General features: G+C 38.6%; 1 pseudogene; it reads right to left on the reverse strand.

The window, feature by feature from the left end:
* Nucleotides 1–8,268: 8,268 nt before the first annotated feature.
* Nucleotides 8,269–12,013, reverse strand: LOC120617135 (60S ribosomal protein L13-like; annotated as a pseudogene).
* Between the last annotated feature and the right edge of the window lie 715 nt (nt 12,014–12,728).

Raw genomic sequence — 12,728 nt, forward strand, 5'->3', positions numbered from 1 at the left:
TAGGGGATCAAATTTCCTGTTTCCTCCTCCAGGACATCTATTTTCAGTTCCGATTATCATATCACCTCCCTCTACTCCAGTTGGTCCCCTAAGCACTGAATTTCAATCAAGGGGCATAGCTCAGCTATCCTGCTAGTGTTTAAGGGGGGTCAGGCTCTCTCTCAGTTTTGCTTGTGCCCTGTGGTTACCATGCCCGCCTAGTGTGAGTGGTGTGGGTTCACTCACTGGAACAGGTGGGAATGAACAGAAATCCCCCACAACTCAGTGCTCAGTTTTGAACTGTTACCATGAAGGATGGCCAGATGGGCAATGTTTATTCAGGTTATGGCCCATAGTTATGTCGTTACCCTGGTAGCTTCTGACAAGCAGCAGGTGCTTGGCAAATCTTGGTTGCATATATAATATACAAATAGCATTGAAGCCTTGTCAAAGTGTGACTAATTCTTTATTAATGTTATAATTTTACATCTATTTGCATGATTATTTGATTGATGCTTAGTTCTCAACCTTGGCTACATTTTGGAATCTCTTGGGGACCTTTAACAATATGTGTGTATGGGCTTTGCCCCAGGAGATTTTGATTTAATTGGTCTGTGCACTGTCAAAGCTCCCTAGGTGATTCCAATGCGTAACTAAAGTTAAGAATTGCTGTTATAGACTATAAACTCCATTAGGTGGAGTATACCATATTATGCTTACCATAATGTTCTAGCACCTAGTTCACTATCTGGCATCTAGTAAATGCTCAATAAATGATTATTGAACTAATAAAAGTTTGAAAACATACCTTCTTGTTTTCAGTCTTGTGGACAGCACAATAAAAAGATTAAATGAATAGGGGTTTTTCTGAAGATGGTTCTAATTTGTTAACTGTGATCAAGCTCAGACCCCATTCTTGAAACACTCCTGTGATCATCTCAGGGAGCACAGATCTCTCCGCCTCTGGTTTAGAGGCTGCTGCTGCTCATACTGGCCTAGTTCAGGATGGATGGTCTGATGATTGATCAGAGAAAACTCTTAGAAAAAAAAAAAATGAAACTGAGTAGCTCTTTCTTTAAACTTCTAATCAGAAGGAAAAAGTTAAAACTTGGAGATTTTTAATGAAAAGCTGCTTGACTGTTAATTAAGTGAGCATTAGGAGAAAAAAAGAAAGTGGTATCCTCAGTAAATGAGGAGAAAAATGCTTGCACAGTAGTAGATCAGCAGATAATTGAAAGATGAGAAAAAATGAGAAGGAGAAAATTCAGGACTCACATAATTTTGACCAAGAAAGGCGATTTTTTTTTTTTTAATAAGAAAAAACTGTTTTTATTTTTTTACAATATCATTTGGAAATGTTTGAATATAGGTGAAATAGAGTACATTTGGAAAGATACAGCTTAAGCGGTGAGATTAAGAGCTGAAATGTGGATTCTGATCCCCTGTAGTTAGTTCCCCATTTTGCCGGGTGACCTTAGAGTTCTTTCCTCCCCGTTGGTGGCTTCTGAAATGTTAAGTGAGGCACCATGCTTCAGTTCTTCAGCTGTCTCTGGTGAAGAGAGGGCAACAGTGTGGACACCTCTGGCGGGAGAGGCTGCTTCCAGGGGTTACCCACCATACGAATGTGAAAAGAATTTCAACAAAAAACAGCTGTGAGATAGCTGTGAGATAGAGGTTGTCACTTAAAGAGACCAGTCCTAAGCCAGCTCTCCCACTTTCCTCATCTCCCTCAGAGATGTGACTGGAAGACTTGGCCAGGCAGCGTTTCTACTGTTTTTGACAATGGAATAGTTTCATAAATAAAGTGAAAACCCTTTGGTCATCTTAACCAGTCATCCACAGGACCAGCAGCACTGAAATTGTTCAACCTACCAGACCGAGAACATTGTGTGTCTTAAATATCCCCATGGAGGGAAGCTTTATTCTTTTTTGGTTACTTTGACATTCAAGAATCTGAAAAAAAATCTATGTCATTCTGATCATGTGACACCTTTGCTTGAAATTCTTCAGTGATTCTCCTTTGGGATAAAGTCCCACAGTGTTAGTCAGGGTGATAATGAACATTTTTAACAACCATAATGGAATCAAAATGGACACTAGTGTAGAACTGGGAAGAAGATTGGAGGTCCCGGTCCTAGGCATTACCCTTTAGTTGCCGGATTGTGAGGAGGTCTGAAAGTCCCTATGCAGGAACAATGGAGTGGAGGATAGTAACCAGTGAGTCCACTCTCATCATATAGAAGTATTTTGATTTTGTAACAAGATGTTGTAACTAGTTAGATATAAACCCAGTTTATTAGCTAACATAAAAGTGTCTCCATTATTTACCCCCAGCCTGTGTCTCTGGCTTATCTCTTTTCTTCTCTTATTCTCCAATCTCCAGCTTTGGCATACTAATTGCAATTTCCTAAATATGCTCGATGATTTCCCATTTTTGTGCTTTTGCGCATACTGTTCTCTCTGCCTGAAATGTTCTTCTTCTCTTTGCATTTCTGAAAAAAAATCTTCTCAGTATTATCTCATGGAGATTATATAACCTTGCATCTTTTATCTTTCTCCAAATAAGTTTTTCTCTTTCTAGTCAACTTTGCTATGCCTTTTTTGCCTTTATCTATTTTCCTCCCACTATTCAAAATATGTAATGGCCTGTTCTGGACATAGAACACATTTAAAGTATACATCAAGGAATGGAACATTGGAAGGCTTATTTTGGAGTCCTTGCAAGTCACACAGGGCATTCCACGATTATTTCCCTTTCTTTCCTGATGACAGTACTTCATTGCTGACTCACACTCAATTTGTCTACTATGACTCTTATTTGTGACTTAGTCCTTGATTGTTTCTTCCCATCCTCATCCTGTATTTATCCATGTCTGGTTTTGTCCCGAAATGCCCCAGCTTGATCTGGCCTGTTTTTTTTTTTTCCCCCCCTGCTCTAAGAAGGTGTCAAGCCCACCTTTGCTTTTATTCTTGTCTTTCAGAGTGTCTATAAGCCTGACTCACTTGGTCACATCTTTGAATCTGAGGAACTTATTCTTTTTTTAACTCTATGTTTAACTTTTCTTTTAAATTTTATTTTTCAATTAGAGTTGACATTCAATATTATTTTTATATTAGTTTCAGGTGTACAGCATAGTGGTTAGTAATTTATATAATTTACAAAGTGATTCCCCCAATTCATTTAGTATCTATCTGGCACTATATATAGTTATTACAATGTTATTGACTATATTCCCTATGCTATACTTTACTTCCCTATAACTATTTTGTAACTACCAATTTGTGCTTCTTAATCCCTTCAACTTTTTCACTCAGCCTTCCAATCCTCCTCCCATATGGCAATCACCAGTTCTCGGTATCATTGAGTCTGTTTCTGTTTTGTTTTTTAATTTATTTTGCTTTTTAGATTCCACATATAAGTGAAATAATATGGTATTTGTATTACTCTGTCTGATTTATTTCACTTAACATAATACCCTCTAGGTCCATCCATGTTGTTGCAATTGGTAAGATTTTATTTTTTGTGGCTAAGTAATATTCCATTGTGTATATGCCCGACATCTTCTTTATCCAATCATCTATTGATGAGGACTCAGGTGGCTTCCATATCTTGGTTATTGTAAATAGTGCCGTAGTGAACATAGGGGTACAAATATCCTCTCAAATCGGTGTTTTCTTTTCTTTTTTTCATATAAATACCCAGAAGTGGAATTGCTGGGTTATAATGTAGTTCTATTTTTAATTTTTTGAGGACACTCCAAACTATTTTCCATAGTGGCTGCACCAATTTGCAATCCCACCAACAGTGCATGAGGATTTTCTTTTCTCCACATCCTGATTTGTTGTTGATAGCCATTTTAACAGGTGTGAGGTGATTATCACTAATAGAAGTAGTCTGTTGGCTGGATTGATTAGAACAGGAACTGTAGGCTTGTCCATCTATATAGATGTATTGAGTAGGGCATTATTCCAGCAGGAGATGTGCATGGCTATGTCCACAGAGTGTGGTAAAACCAGTAAAATGTCACCTTTCTACCATTTTATGGGTAAAGCAATGGGGCAAAAAAATAAGTGGTGATGGCAAGGGAGGTGGACAGTACAGTTAGAAGAGTGCAATTGTCAGCACATTGCCATTCAAGCCAGTTTGCCTGGGGTTTGAATTAGCTCTGCCACTTCTTAGCTATGTGACCCTAGACTGTTCATTAAACTTTTCTGACCCTAAGCATGTTTATCTGTTTAATCGTGATAATAACAGGATCTGCCTCATGGAGAATTTGTGAAAATCAAATGTGTTAATGCTTGTTCAAAAAGCACTTAGCACTATTTCTGGATGTAGCAAATGGTCAATAAAATTTAACTATTATCACTTACTCCCTTTAAAAGATGAATTTATTATTGATTTCCTAATAGGCATCTTTGTCTGAATGTGGTTTCCCTTTCTTCCTTCTTCCCCAACACTATCTTTAGCTGGAAATCTTAAGAGTTAAGATCTGCATTTTTTTAAATGAAGGCAATGGCCTAGATCCATTATTTTCTAAATGATACTTCACAGTAGAGACCTAGGGATTCCCTGGAGACTCTGCCAGAGGGCCTGGGAACTAGTGCGGTGGGCACAGCTATGGCCCTCTCCCTCCCATGGAAGAAAGCAAACTCCCATTTATCTGTTTTACATATTGGACTTTTGCCTGAGTGTTTGCTTAAAGAAAGAGTTCTTGAAACTGAAGGAAGTTAAAAATTCTCTCCCAGCTTGAAAATCAGTGATTTTTGGATGTAGAACATAATGATAATTTGATTTCTACCATTATTTTGTGAACATAGAATTAACGATTTGGGGGAATTGCATTACATGTTGCCTCATCCAATGAGGTAATAATCAAATAAAATAGGTCCTAATCCTATTTAGTCAGCTTCCCTCTGTTGTTCTTAGCCTGCTTTGAGAGGACTGTCAAATTGAATTTGCTGTCCTCTGTGTTTGCCAAAGTTTATTATTTCAATTTACAGCAGCAGAGATGTTATAACCTGGTCTTTTATGTACTCTGTTGTGTTAGCTCTGATATTGTGCCAATCTGCACAAGAGAGTAATTATGGAATGATGGGCTTTCCTTTGCTTTCAGAAAAGCAATGGGCAGGTATTTCTGATGTCTGGTTTGTGTGTTAGAGGCAGAATTGAGACTGGGGAATTTAATTTCCTTTTCTTATTCATAAGACATTAAAAAAATGCCAGTGAAACACCATTTAAATATTTTCACAAAGCCATCATAAATAGGCTAATATCAAGTAAAGCATGGGGTGTATTTGAGAAAAGGTGTTTTGAAAGAGAGGGATAAGATCAAGCTCTAAATGCGTTTGATTCATTAGCCATGAAGCATGCAGAGCTGGGTTTGTAATGATATCAAAACATTCAGGGAAAGAGTCAGAATGAGATCTCAAAAATCCCATGCGGAGACTCATGTTAATGTCTACAATCTGTTCTGTAGCTACTTTGGTCAGATTATCTTCTGTTTTTAAGCCAGGAAGGAGATTAGGTTCTGCTTTTCCATTTGCAGTCTGACATTGAACTCTAATGCTTGAGTTCACTAGTGTGATAGCAAATTCAGCTAACAGGGCAAAATTACTTCTTTATTAACACTTAAAAATGATAATGGCAATATATGCTTGTAAAAATTCTAATGGTGCAAAATTTCCTGGTTTTCTCTCTTATTCCCTAAGTCTCTTTCCTCAAGGTAACCACTGATAATAGTTAAAGTAGGTCCGTCCAGAGTTTTTCTTTGTACAGGCAAATACACACACAATAACACACACTCACATGCATATATAAATATATAAAAATACACACATACATACTCACATTTATATGTATATTTAAAAAATATAAATGTAATGTTCTTTTTACTTTATATTTTTGATATCTTTTTATGGTAGTATATATAGATTTACTTCATTTTTAAAGAATGAGAATTACATTTCAAGGGGACATTTCTGACTTTTAATAAAAACCCCGACAACTAGCAGTGGGGTTAGGCTTTCGCCAGCACTGCTGTCAGAGCCCTCTGCCTCTGACCCACCTGACCTTGGAAATGGTTCTGTTTCTAAAGGCAGCCTCGAGTCATGGTTAAGGAGCAAGTCTCTTTTTCATGCAGATAGACCCCCATTGTGAAGGAAAATGACAATTTGATCAAGTTGGTTTTCTGTCCAGCAAATTGCAACAACTTCACTATGGGAAATGAGGAAACCCTGTGTGACTGGGATTCACATCTGTCAGGCCTTGGTGGGCGCAGGGGACCCTTGTTCCACAGAGGCAGCCTCGTCAGACTTTTCTCCTATTAGCTCACAAAGCTGGGTTAAGTGAGCCGTCAAAGCAGCAGGCCTGACTGATTTGTTGATAGGCTGGACTAGTGAGAAGAAAGTTCTTAAGCTAATTCACTTAAGATAAGGGAATGGCTTCTCCTCAAAAGCAAAGCAAGAAAAGATCCTCCACTTCTCAGTAAGCCTGTCCAAATTGTCTGCCAACCACTCGAGGATGAAATTGGGTCTAACACTACAGCGTGTATTACCAAGAGTAGACTAGTCAGTAAATATTTAAAGGGTATAAGCTAAGCTTCTCCATCATTTACCTGCATTTTGTTTGGGTGACAAGAAATGGCAGAGTGCACTGCAAAGTGAGATTAGGTGCTTGAAATGTGGCTGCAGAGATTAAATGAGTATTTCTGGAGGCACCCTTCATTATGGTGAAAAGGTAGAGAGGACAGATTTCCTGAAAGGTTTTCTACTTGGCTGCACGATTAAGTGCTCAGGGAACTATGTAATTGATAATATACTTTTTTATATTCCTGTATAAATAATTTCTTTATTTAAACTTCACAATGTATAATATTTAAACACTTGTCAAGCAATAACTCACTGGTAGCAGAAAATTATAGAAGTCTAACAGTGGGATTGAGGGCGTTATGGCTGGAGTTGATTGATTTCTATAGTTCTCTTGAAGAGGAGTCTTACTGCAGAGGTATAATTTGTGAAACAGAACCATACAATCTCAGTAATTTGAGCAGTTATGTGGGGGAACTCTGAATCTGTCTCAAATTAGTCTGCTTTTATTTTTTTTTAATAGCATGTAAAGTATGTTTTTAATTCTGTGTGCATGGATGAATATATGTATTACAGTCAGATTTTTTTAAGTAGAAGTCAAAAAAGGAAAATATATAGCTCTACCCTAGTCTGTGAGATCTGTCATGAATTTAAGTATATTGCCCACGTATCAGGACAATGTCAAAGTCATTTGTGTAAATAATAACAGAAAGTAGCACAACCCATTCATCACGCATGGGGATATAGTGTGTTGAAGGAATTTACTAGGAAATCAGTATTTGTCATCACGTTTGTTATGGTTTATAAATCTTAGCCTAATTTATGAGGGTTTAAGGCCTTTCACCCAAATATAAAAAGTGACCCATTAAAGTTAACGAGCCTTCTTTATCCGGACTCTTCTTTTAAATTTACCATGTGATTAAATGTAATGAAAGGGAGATGGTGGGGACATTTAAAGTGCAGCTAAGAGGGCTTTGGTACAAGATGAGGGCTCAAGGAGTTCTGAGAGCAGGAAGAAGTGGATTTGCGAGTGCCAGAAATAAAAATGCCCAAGGAAGCTGACACTTAAAACAGTATGCTATTCATAAATTTGATGGAATATTAGTGGGCAAACATTTCAAAGGATGAAGATTAGTTATAGGTGCAGAGAGATTTCAGCAGAATGGAAAAAACTCTCAAGTCAGAATACACTACTGTAAAACAGTTACATAGTTTATAACTGTATTTGGGGAAGAAAATAAAATATCATTATTGATTAAAAATTTGGTTGAACCCAAGTCTGAGATCCTGTCTCCAGTCTTATTATCGAACTGTTAGTTTGAGACAATCATGAAAAAGAAAAAAATGCATTGTTAGAGAGATGAATAACCCAAAGGTAGACCATTGACTGACTGAAGTAGGGAGCTGTTTGGCTCACTAGACAATTTTGGAATTTGGACCGTACAGATGAGTGATCATATAAGTTTACTTATCTGTATGGAAGAACAGTTACTCAAATCCTATAATGAATATTTCAGGTGTGAGTAGTAAAGAATTCCAACTCCCCTCCCCTCAAAGACGGTAAATTTCACAAAGGCAGTGGACCTTGTCTGCCTTATGAGGTACCTTATCTAGCACTAAGACCAGGGTAGCCTTAGCCTCCCCTCAGCTTGACTAAACTTTAGACAGGCTTCTTCCTGATTACAGCCCCCGACCTTCCTTTTCTTAAGGCATGTGCTTTAGAAAAGTTGCAGCAGAGCTGTCTCCCTTCTTGGTAGCTGAGGGCTTCCTGGGGAAGAGGACGGGCTTGGAGCGGTACTCCTTCAGGCGCTGCACGTTAGCCTGCAGGGACTCGGTGGACTTGTTCCGTCTTCTTGGATCCACCGAGATCCCAATAGTCCGGGCCTCCTTCTTGTGGATGCCCGCCACCCTTAATTCCTCCAGGCTGAAGCCCCTGCCGGCTCGCACCTGAATATGATACCTCACTGTGGGGCATCTCACAATAGGCCGGATGGGTCTGGACGCTGGGCGCGGGGTGATGCTGCCTGCTTTGGCTTGCTGGGCCTTGCGTCTGCAGATCTTCCGCACCGGCTGGTTAAACCACGTGGCCACACGCCCCTGCTAGTCCTTGTGGAAGTGGGGCTTCAGGATCATGCCATTTCGGCTGGGCACCACGGCTGCTCCCTACGGGCCTCCTCTGTGGGAGAACGGCTCAGGAATGTTTTGTAAGTGTCAAGGAGTAGGGTCTTTGCTAGTGGTGCTTATTTTCTTTATAATCATCCCAAAGAAACCATGCCTATGAACTAGAACTTTGGGGCTGATCTTTGTCCTCCATTTTGTCGATCAGGAAACAACCAAAGAGGCTGCTTTGGCTATTTGCTGGAAGAGTAGATGGAAACCAGGATACATTATGTCTATGTAGTCTTGTGTTCTTTTTATCTCTTCTAGAAATTTGAAGTCTAGTCTGGTGTAACATTTTAATTAAAAGGAGAAACTTAACTGATTAGACTTACACAAAAGACAATTAGCAGAATTATTTAGGTGCAGATATATAACTTGAAGAAAGAGGAGACTCTTGCTCATTGATTGTTGGTCAGTTGAGCTACATAGTGTTTTACAGTTGACATAGATCTTTCACATGCATCATTCGATTTGATCTCCAAAACAAGCTCTACGAGGCAAGAAATGTGTGATTAAACAATTTACCAAAGGTCATCTGGCTGGTAAATGGCAGAACAGAAACTAGAATAAGATTTTTATTTCTTCTAGTTTTTAAAAAAAATCTACAGTGTGTCTATTATGGCTAAGCACTGTAGTAGAGCTTGGAGACAGAGTGTGGAAAAAGAGTAGAATGGACAGCAAACATAAATAAGTTTATGACAGTTTTGATAGGTGCAAATGCAAGAAAAGTGCAGATTGTGATGAGAATTTGGAAGAGGGTCATAACCTTGCTTGGAGATGGGGTTTGGGTCAGGAAAGTCTGACCCATGGAAGTGACACTTATGTTCAGAGACCAGTGTCTTGGTTCCTAGTTTAACTAGGGTTCAATGATAACGGCTTTATACTCTGGTTAGAAAGCTTGTCCTAGCAATATGTAAAGAAATGAGAAAAATAATGAGATGATGTTTTTCATCAAGCAAAATGTGTTTAATTTAAAGGTCTGTCCTATTTTCTGAGATTGTCTTTCCTTATTTATGGTTTTAAGACACACTTTCTTTTATACAATGGTTGTTATGGTAAATAAATTTTTTTCAGTGAATTATTTGGGCTATAAAAATTTTTAATTTCTACATTATCTCCCTATAATATCTACATTACATTTTATTTAAAATATTTTTAACCAGTGAAATCCTAAAGTCTAGGAACCAATGATCTATATCCTGCAGCAACCCCCAGTCTCACCCTTCCTTTTTATGTTATGAGTAGAGGAAAGACCTTTGCTTTGACTAATCTAGTAAGTCACAGGAATAAGATGGTACGTGCCTTTGTACTTACTTGGAAAATAGGATTGATATAACGAGACAAACTCAGAAGCATAATGTTATTTCAGGAAGTGAGAATAAACAGAAAATTTACACATGTTATTTTGTGTTCTTGCTAGGACGTTTCCTAGCAAGAGATCAAGTCAACCTTTATATAGGTGAGGGTGAGAGACAGGGCAGAAGGAGAGTGAGTTGAAATTGAAGGCTGCTCTGAGAAGGCAAAGGCTGGCTGGGGTGAGAAGAGGGAGAGATTTCTTGATCCCTGTTGCTCTTTCTGCAGAGAATTTTTTTCTCTGTCTCTCCTCCTGGCATTGCTTGGATCTATCAACAGATTCTGTTTATGCGGTAGCTTTGTTGAAGGCTGTCGGGCTGGCAGAATGCCCTCCTTCACTGGAATGTGTCACAGTGCAGAGGGTAAAAGCAATCGATGGCCCTTCCTGTCCCACACCCCTCTTCCTGCCCTTATAAATACTTTTATTTGCATTCTGTCATTGTGGCTGTGGCTTATCCCTTTGCATTTGCCCTTTCTCGTTGAAAGTCATTAATCTGCAAATGCAACTAATTAGCCCTTCACTGTTCTGGGAGCAAAAAACACTGCTCACTCATCACCCTAGTTTATTGGATGCCAGAAAATGTACACTTAAGGATCAATGAATCTTGCCAATAGAAGGAGTGCCCTGTATAATTACACAATTGGCCTTGGTAAGCTATAAAATGAGAATTGCACAGAGGGCCTAAAACCTGCCCCAGAATTGTGCAGTGACTTAAACAACAGGCTTACATTTCTTATCTTCTCAAGTAACTTGCGCCCATTTTGTAAGGCAAGCCATCTCAATCCATCTTCTTGATGAGTGAAGCACAGAAAATTAGGTGAAATTGGGTGTATTTCAGCCCTGACATTTTTCTTTTTGGAGAAAGGTTGAACTCAGGACCTAAGGGTTGGTATAAGGTTGAAAATCACTTTATCTTATTTTTTCAATGGGAATAAGAAAAGAAATTCTTTGTCCCAAATAAAATAAAAACTAAAATGCTATGCCTAACCCTTTTTTTTTAACTAAAAAAAAAAAAAAAAAGATATAATGGACTCCATGTCTCCAGAGAAAACTCCTGATTCCTTTAAAGGGAAATAATTTTTCTACAGAGGCAAATGTGTTAGAGAAAGTTAGAGGCATGGTACCTGTAGGATGCTTGATTGGGCAGCAGTTTAAGTCACAGATGAATATCCTCCCTATTCACAGAGTGTCCAGTTGTGCTGTGGGTATGTGCATGTGTGGATATGCGTTTCTTTGTGTGTGATTGCTAATGTATGTGTGTGTGTGTGTGTGTGTGTATGTGTGTGTGCGTGTGTTGTACACAGAAATACTTTTCCACCAAAGAGAAATGCAAAGTTGAAAAGGACCCGCAAAAAAGATGTGGAAGGTATCATCTATGTGGCAGTAAGTCCAGGGAGAATAAAAGTGTTTACAATGACTTATACTAGGCAACCTTTGGGGAGAGTGAGTTGGGCAGTGGGGAAGAGAGCAGGTGTTAAAGAGGATTGTCGTCATCACTGGTCACAGTTCACAGTCTATGCCATTTGCAGAGAACCGGCACAGGTCTATGCGACATAACTGCAGTTCTGTCTACCAGTTACTGTGAGCCAGGTGCTTTTTGGCTCTGTGGCGAGAGAAGTGATTCAAGTGATCAGTGCAGGACCAGAGAGCTCCCCATTTTTATCTTTGCCTCGTGGTTAAACATGTCTTTGAGCAAATGGAGATGGACCTTGAAATGAACACTTAGAACTGTTCTTTTCTCTTTCTCAGAATATTCACAATAATTTAAGAATAGCTAATAAAGTTGGCTTTCCTGAATAGTATCTATTTTTCTTTGAAAAAATATTTTAACCTTTTCTTCTCTTTCTCTCTTTCTCTGCTCATCCTCACCTGTACTTTGAAATTCAGGGATACAAAGACAGTGGTAATAGACTTAAATTTATTCAGATCCACCATCTGTACCTACATATTGTTTATTTAACCTTACTTACTTCCAGAGCGGCATTATCATAACAGAGTGATAGAGATTAAGCCTTCTCTGTTCTTGAATGCATAGTCTAATGCAGTGGTTCTTAACATGTTTGCGGGGCACAAACCCCTTTAAGAATTGCTGTCACAATAAACCTTCCTCTTCCCATAAAAATGTTCATACCAATACACTCATGCCATCTTACTTTTGATTTTAGGGAATTCGCAGACACTGTAAAACGATTGCTTTCTGGAGTTGATTTAAATCTGTTGGTCAAATGCAGTGTGTGTGAAACAATGGAGAAATTAAAACATGCAGTAAGATCTATGAGCACATTATGTTACAGAATAATAAGAAGCTGCTGGTTTATGGTAATGACTAAGATTTAGTCTTGAGTTAGGTAGACCTAAGTCTAAACAGAACTCTTTTACTTCCTAGCTGTGTGAGCAATTATTTAACTTATCTAAGCTCCAGTTTCCTCATTAAAAAGAGGGTAATAACATCTACTACCTCAGTGGGTTGCTGAGATATGTACATAGCTTGGGACATAATCAGCCCCTGCCTCAAATATTAGCGGTTGTCATTATTGTTAATAATGGAGAGTGTTATTCTGAATTAATCACAGTAGTGAATCCTTTCTTCCCCTGCTTGTCAGTTTCCTTTGCCATCCTCAGGCAAACAAACTCTGTTGGGCATTCCTGA

Source organism: Pteropus medius, unplaced genomic scaffold (genome assembly GCF_902729225.1).
Source record: "Pteropus medius unplaced genomic scaffold, Ma_sr-lr_union100, whole genome shotgun sequence".
Classification (NCBI taxonomy): Eukaryota; Metazoa; Chordata; class Mammalia; order Chiroptera; family Pteropodidae; genus Pteropus; species Pteropus medius.